Here is a 7098-nt window from a genome sequence, read left to right as displayed (position 1 = left end):
ACTGTACATGAGTTGTGAAGGACACAGCACCTGGCTTTAATGGTGTAACTTGTGTGGATTGTTATGGTTATGTTTCTGTTTTGTTTTTAAGTACATCATGGAATGTAAATCTTTTCTATTTTTTTTTTAGTAACCTAGTGTCATTTTACGGACAAGAGTTCTAATAATTTGACCCTCCAGCCTCCCTTTGGTTACGTTGATAGGAATGATACAAAAGCAACACAGCCACACTATGATTAAAGGTCTACATCTTGCTATCAAAGAGTAATGTACGTATTTGGGATTGTCCATTTGTAGCATCTGTTGCAAAATCCCTCATCAGATTAAAGGGATAACAGTACCACACCATTGGATGTTGTAAAGCCCGGTTCATACTTCATGCGAATGCGAAGCGAATTTGATGTGAATTTGACGTAACAACCCTCCTTTCGTAGCGATATTCGCAAGTGAGTTGCGCGGAGGGCAACTGCTGCGAAATTGTCGTTGCGAACCTGTGACGTCAACATTTGTATCGCATTCGCATTCGCAGGAAGTATGAACCGGGCTTAAGAGTACAGCTTGTTTCCTTGTCTGTAAGCACACCATACAATGTACAAGCAACCTTTGAAGATTTCATCAATAAGGCTATCTTTTAGATTGGAAATCGTCTGCATCTTATCAATTTAAATATCATTGTCACTCTTGTTTCATACCTTTAATCAAGGGGGGGGGGGGCGGAGAAGAAAAGGATTCATCTGGTTATGCTCTATCAGTATTACTGACATTCAATTTGACTTGAGTGATTGTCTGTCATGGTAATTTATTTACAAATAGACAATGATTTCATGGCATTTAAAAAAACCAGCTCAGACGTTACGTTTACTTTACCAGTGGCAGAGAGAAATAATATGCAGCGCATATAAAATTATATACACACTACACAGCGGCGTACAATTGCTGGGAAATCAATTTGTTTTTTAGTCTGTCCGAGGTTTTGGAGGAAAAAATAAATAAAATAATTGTTTAAACCTGATTCAAATCTCATGATAGTATCAACCTTCAAGTGAATGTATAATGCATTTTGCCCAATGATGGGTGGTTTGTGGCATTATATAATTACTAAGACTTTTTCTTACCCCATATCATCAGGGTTAGGGCAGAGTTTCTTAGATATTTTATATAGTTGTGGATTACACATACATGCAAGAGAAAAAAGGCATGATTGTTTAGCCAACATACAAGCTTACGTTTTGGCTACAGGCCTGTATGCTTTGTATTTGAAAGGGCAAGGGCACCAAGGCATTTTCTTCTTGAAACTTTTAAAATTGTACTGGAGCATATTCAAGGGCACTGAGGCAATGACCAGGGGGCATGATGGAGGCAATCGCAAATGCCTCCATGAAGTATCAGGCCTGGATGGGATTCTGTTTAAATTCGGAAAGGGGTACTTAAATAAAATTCCCCAAAGATTATTTGTGCGTTTTTTTGTTCTGTGGTGGCTCTCTAAAGCAGGTGCAATGGCCACTGGTATCCTCAATTTAAACCGGAAAGTCACCACTAAAGGCAGAGAGTCTGCTTCTAAGGTGTATCTACATGTATACCAATGGTTTATCTTGTAGATGTCTAGGGCTATTGCTTAGAAATACACTGTAACTTTGCCTGCCAGATGTAACACTTGAAAAAGCATTTATCCATCTCAAATTGCACAATGTACAAAAACAAATTGTAAATTTCATAAATTTGTGCTGACAGGTTGGAATACAAGTGGAGCTGTGACCTACTTTTTGGATTCACTTTGCGGATATCCTTATTGGAGCTGTCTCAATTAGATTATTTTTCATTGTAAAGATATGAAAGTAACCTGATACAGAATATAGATTTGTATTTGAAAGTCTAAACACCTTGTAATATTCAAGCAAATGTATTGTGGTTGTTGTGCACGAAATGGGGGTGGAGACGCTGGATTGAGCGATATTGAACCGTGCCATTACCCTGACCCTCAGCCCCTCTCAGCTTCGGAACTATTTAATATTAAACTTTCTCCAACACTGACTTTGTTCAAAACTTCCCTCAAGACTCACCTACATGTATGTAATGAGGACTGCACAAACATTCTCTTCTATTGATGCGTTGTTGCGCCATGAGCATGTCAAAGATGGGTATCGCTGCATTATAAATGCCTATTATTATTATTATTATTATAGTTATAGTTATTTGGAACCCCCAACCCCAAATTAACAATATTAATACAGCGTAAGGAATCCCAGCAGAAAATTGCAAAGCAATTATCTCAACTAGGAAGCAGTGAAGACTTCTAAAAAATTCTTTATTATTATCAAGTTAATGATGTTTAAATGTGCAGAAATACTTGAAATAACTAAATGAATAAATATATAAATATTAAATTTGTGTGTCCCATCATCTGGTGCAGATACATTGATGAGGATACATTACTAATGTATGCAGGAGATTAAATAATAATAAACAGTGAAAATAATATTAGTGGAAAAGAAATGTTCTGTAAGGCAAAGGATTATCATTTTGAGTGTAATGAGGCTTCATATAGATCCAAATAAAATGCCAGGTGTCACTCATGCAGTAACCGATAGGAACGTGTTAAATATGTCCACCGTGAACTGTAAAATCGAAATAATCAAATTTCATAGCCAGAAGGGCGTCAAAGTCTGGACACTGGAGGCTCACTTAATGCACATGGGCAGACGGGGAAATTTGTTTTTCATATGTCAACAATTCCACATTCACGGCAATGTACCCACGCCATTATGTTGGAGTGATTTTATTGGGTTTTTGTTAGTGAAACCTCCCCATATTCTGCTTGCTATTCACCTGCATGAATTGGTTGGTATGTGTGTGTTAAATCCTATAAGTAAAGCGTCACGTCCTAATAACAGATTGACACAATTGATTAGTGGGAAGACAGTAACTTCAAAGCATTCGGATCAATTCATGTCAGCTTGATCAAAACAGAGAATGCACTTTAATGTAGCTGTGTTTATTTTCCCAGAACAAGAGCCCTGTGTCTAAAAGGATGGATGGTGAACTTCATAAACAAAAATATATCAAGTCACAAATGATATAAACATTTTATACGGTTGAAGGTTCTAACCAGAGGTAAATTTTCCAATTTAACTTCTCAGGCTTTTATCTAACAGGGCAGTGCACAATTTCTGTTGACATTACTTGTAAGTTGAACTAGCCCCTTGAATTATGGCAATGGGTTGGTGGGAGAAACTTTGGACACATTTAGCTTCAATATTTCTGACCACAATAAATTTTCAGAGGTACTATTTTAAATAATACACCACAAGAGAACCTGACAAAACTGAAAAATGTAGCGCCTCTGCAGCCACTATCACTGGAAAAAACCCACTGACAATCTTTTTTTTGTAGTCCACTATTATGTATATTTAATAACAAATTTATCTTTTTAAGAAGCAAACTTGACGTGCAGCAAGCATAGTATAATAAATATCACACTACTGTTGCAAAGGAGCAGCCAGTATCAAGGAATCATGTTTAATTGAAGATAATAAAGACTCTTGCTTTTGTGTGACATTGCACCCATTGTATGTATGGCAGAACAAAGTTGTATGCCTGAAAGAATGCCTGAAAGACATCAAGTCATGGTCTACTAAGAACTCTCTTAAGTTAAACGACAACAAAACAGAGGTCATCCATTTTTCCAGTCGTCACAGACCTGCTAGTCCTCTCTCAAGTATCACATTAAACAATACCTCCATATGCCCAGTGTCAAGTGCTCGCAACCTCGGAGTTCTGTTTGATACCCATCTTTCACTTAACAATCATGTCAGCAATGTTTGTCGTGCTGCTTCGTTTGCTCTTCATAGAATTGGCTCCATCAGACAATATCTGGATGTGAAATCTACTGAAAATTTGGTTCATTCCTTTGTAATGTGCCGCATAGATACCTGCAATAGCCTTCTTTACGGACTACCGGACACTCAGATTGCCAGATTACAACGCATACAAAATTCAGCGGCCAGACTTGTCACCAGAACTCGCACTCGGGAATCCATCACACCCATTCTCAAGGATCTACATTGGCTACCAATACGGGCTAGAATTGATTTTAAAGTTTTGGTTCTGACTTATCAATGTATCCATGGTATTGCCCCTGTTTATCTTCAAAGCTTGGTTCAGGAGTACAAAACAACCAGGAATCTGCGATCTTCAAATAAATCCCTTCTGACCCCCCCAGTTATCAAAACCAAGTTGTACGGTTCCCGCTCTTTCCAATATGCAGCAGTTCAGTTATGGAACAGTCTTCCAGAGGTTGTTAAACAGGCTGAGACATCAGAACAATTCAAAACCCGGTTGAAAACATATCTGTTTACTTTGTACAATAATTGTTGATTTCCTTTTACAGCGCATAGGGACCTCACGGTGATATGCGCTATATAAGAATGGTTTATTATTATTATTATTGTAAAATACACAATGAGATGTTTGTATTGTAAAATCATTTAAAAAAATTACCCTGTCAGTTTACCTTGTGCTAGGTTATTATTTGATATCTAAAATATAAATGGGAGTATAGAATGGGAGTATAGATTGCAAATTGCTTACCAGCCATAACGACCTACATGTATATGGTATAAATGCAAACAAATAATTAATGGCCTGATGTTTCAACCCTGGCAGAGACTGTGTCAAAGCTAATTGACAACACAACACAACACAACACAACACACATAAAATATAAATTCCATATTTTTTTGCTTTCAGCATTTTGAGCAATTAGCAAGGTCTCCAAGTGATAATTGGAATCACAAATGCCAAAAAGTTTATGGAGGGCAATTAACAAACAGTCATTTTTACAAATGTTTCTCTTTTGTAATGAAAATCATACATTCAGGAGAAAACATCAACACTTTCATAATGTCAGAGTATAGAGGACTTATAAGACTTAGAAAGACCCAGTTGGCTTAGAGATTAAAGAACTGATATTCCTAGAAAGACCAAGTCTGCTCAGATAAGAAAGGACTTAATTAGCAAGTCTAGGGATGATATTTTGTTTTAAAGGCAGTGGACACTATTGGTAATTACTCAAAATAATTATCATAAAACCTTTCTTGATTACAAGTAATGGGGAGAGGTTGATGGTATAAAACTTTGTGAGAAACAGCTCCTTCTGAAGTGACGTAGTTTTCGAGAAAGAAGTAATTTTCCACGAATTTGATTTCGAGACCTCAAGTTTAGAATTTGAGGTCTCGAAATCAAGCATCTGAAAGCACACAACTTCGTGTGACAAGGGTGTTTTTTTTCTCACTATTATCTTGCGAATTCGACGACCGACTGAGCTCAAATTTTCACAGGTTTGTTATTTTATGCATATGTTGAGATACACCAACTGTGAAGACTTGTCTTTGACAATTACCAATAGTGTCCACTGTCTTTAACTATCTTTTTCCTTTGTAAACTTTAAACTTGAACTATCACATTTGTATCCCTAATATCGCTTCAGACCATGCATACCTCACCTGATAAATGTTTTAATAAGTCAAGGCTAAATAGCCAACTGTGAATCTTCCAGTTTACATGTTCTGTCACGTAGCTGGTACTGTGCTACCATGCTCTGAAAGAGACTTTATAATTGCACACTAATTCCCATTGCTGCTTGCATCTTCATGCCTATAATCATTGTGACCATTTCCAGTTATCTTTAAAAAAAAAATTTTTTTTTACTTTTCCATGATCATCCCGTGGTTCAATTTTGTGCTTCTACATCTCTGTATCTTTTGGCTTATACAGAGAAACTTCAAGGATTTTAAGGGAAGTGTTTATCACCAAGTAACCGTTTACAACTAATTTACATCAAGAATGTGTTCCCCCTCTCTCAAGTAAAGTTTGAAGCTGAACCTTCAAAGATGTTTGTTTGGGAGGTTTGTTGCTTAAAGACAGTGTACACTACTGGTAATTCAAAGATCAGTCTTCTCACTTGGTGTGTCTCAACATATGCATAAAATAACAAACCTGTGAAAATTTGAGCTCGACCGGTCGTCGGAGTTGCAAGATAACTACGAAAGAAAAAAAAAACCCTTGTCACACGAAGTTGTGTGCGTTTAGATGGTTGGTTTCGAGACCTCAAGTTCTAAACTTGAGGTCTCGAAATCAAATTCGTGGAAAATTACTCCTTTCTCCAAAACTAGGTCACTTCAGAGGGAGCTGTTTCTCACAGTCTTTTATACCACCAACCTCTCCCCATTTCTCGTTACAAAGTAAGGTTTTATGCCAATAATTATTTGGAGTAATTACCAATAGTGTCCACTGCCTTTAAAGCATTGTTTACACATGTGCACTGAACATCTCAAAAGTAAGTCCCATGACACTCTCGGTGAAGTTGTGCAGAGTGGCTAGGGTTTGTACCCTCTTTACATGGGAGTGAAACGGTGTACGCTTTGAACTTAATTTGGCAGAGAGATTTTAAGTATCAAAATGAAATGTACATGCCTTAGGAGTACATATTGTATTTTGCCTCCTCTTCAATGAAATTTAGTTTGTACATGTACACCATTCTAAAATGTTTTTTTTTAGTCTAGCTGTTTTGACTCAAAATAAGGTTGCTTTGAGTATAATTTGGCTGTTATGTAGGAGGAACTTCAAGGGCAATCCATGGTATCCTTGAAGGTTCCTGTTGTATTCATCCCCAGTCTGTATTGACATCGGGCTAATCTGATTATACACGTTACTCCTGGACGATTGAACCTGTAATCAATAAGATGATGCTGTGACATCAAGACCTTAACATGTATTATGTTCATTTACCTAATTACCTTCATTATGAATAGGCTTTTCACGGACTCACAAACGAACCTACAATACGGAGGGTCATATGTGACTGTCTTGCAAACAGAGCCAGTACACACATACAATTGTTAACTCGTCATGATAATTTACACACGCTGTAAACCGTGCAGATATTAGCATAATCAGATTTTTTCCCCAAGTATTTAGCTTGATTGCTCTTTTTTTAGCCTCATCCTATACCATGCAAATTACATTTTTACCACATTGTATGTTCACAGTTTAATTATATGCAGGCATTTTTTGTACTTGATGAACAAATGTGCACTGTTA

Source organism: Asterias rubens, chromosome 9 (assembly GCF_902459465.1).
Source record: "Asterias rubens chromosome 9, eAstRub1.3, whole genome shotgun sequence".
Classification (NCBI taxonomy): Eukaryota; Metazoa; Echinodermata; class Asteroidea; order Forcipulatida; family Asteriidae; genus Asterias; species Asterias rubens.
The sequence above is the reverse complement of the archived record's forward strand: the minus strand, read 5'-3'. Positions refer to the sequence as shown.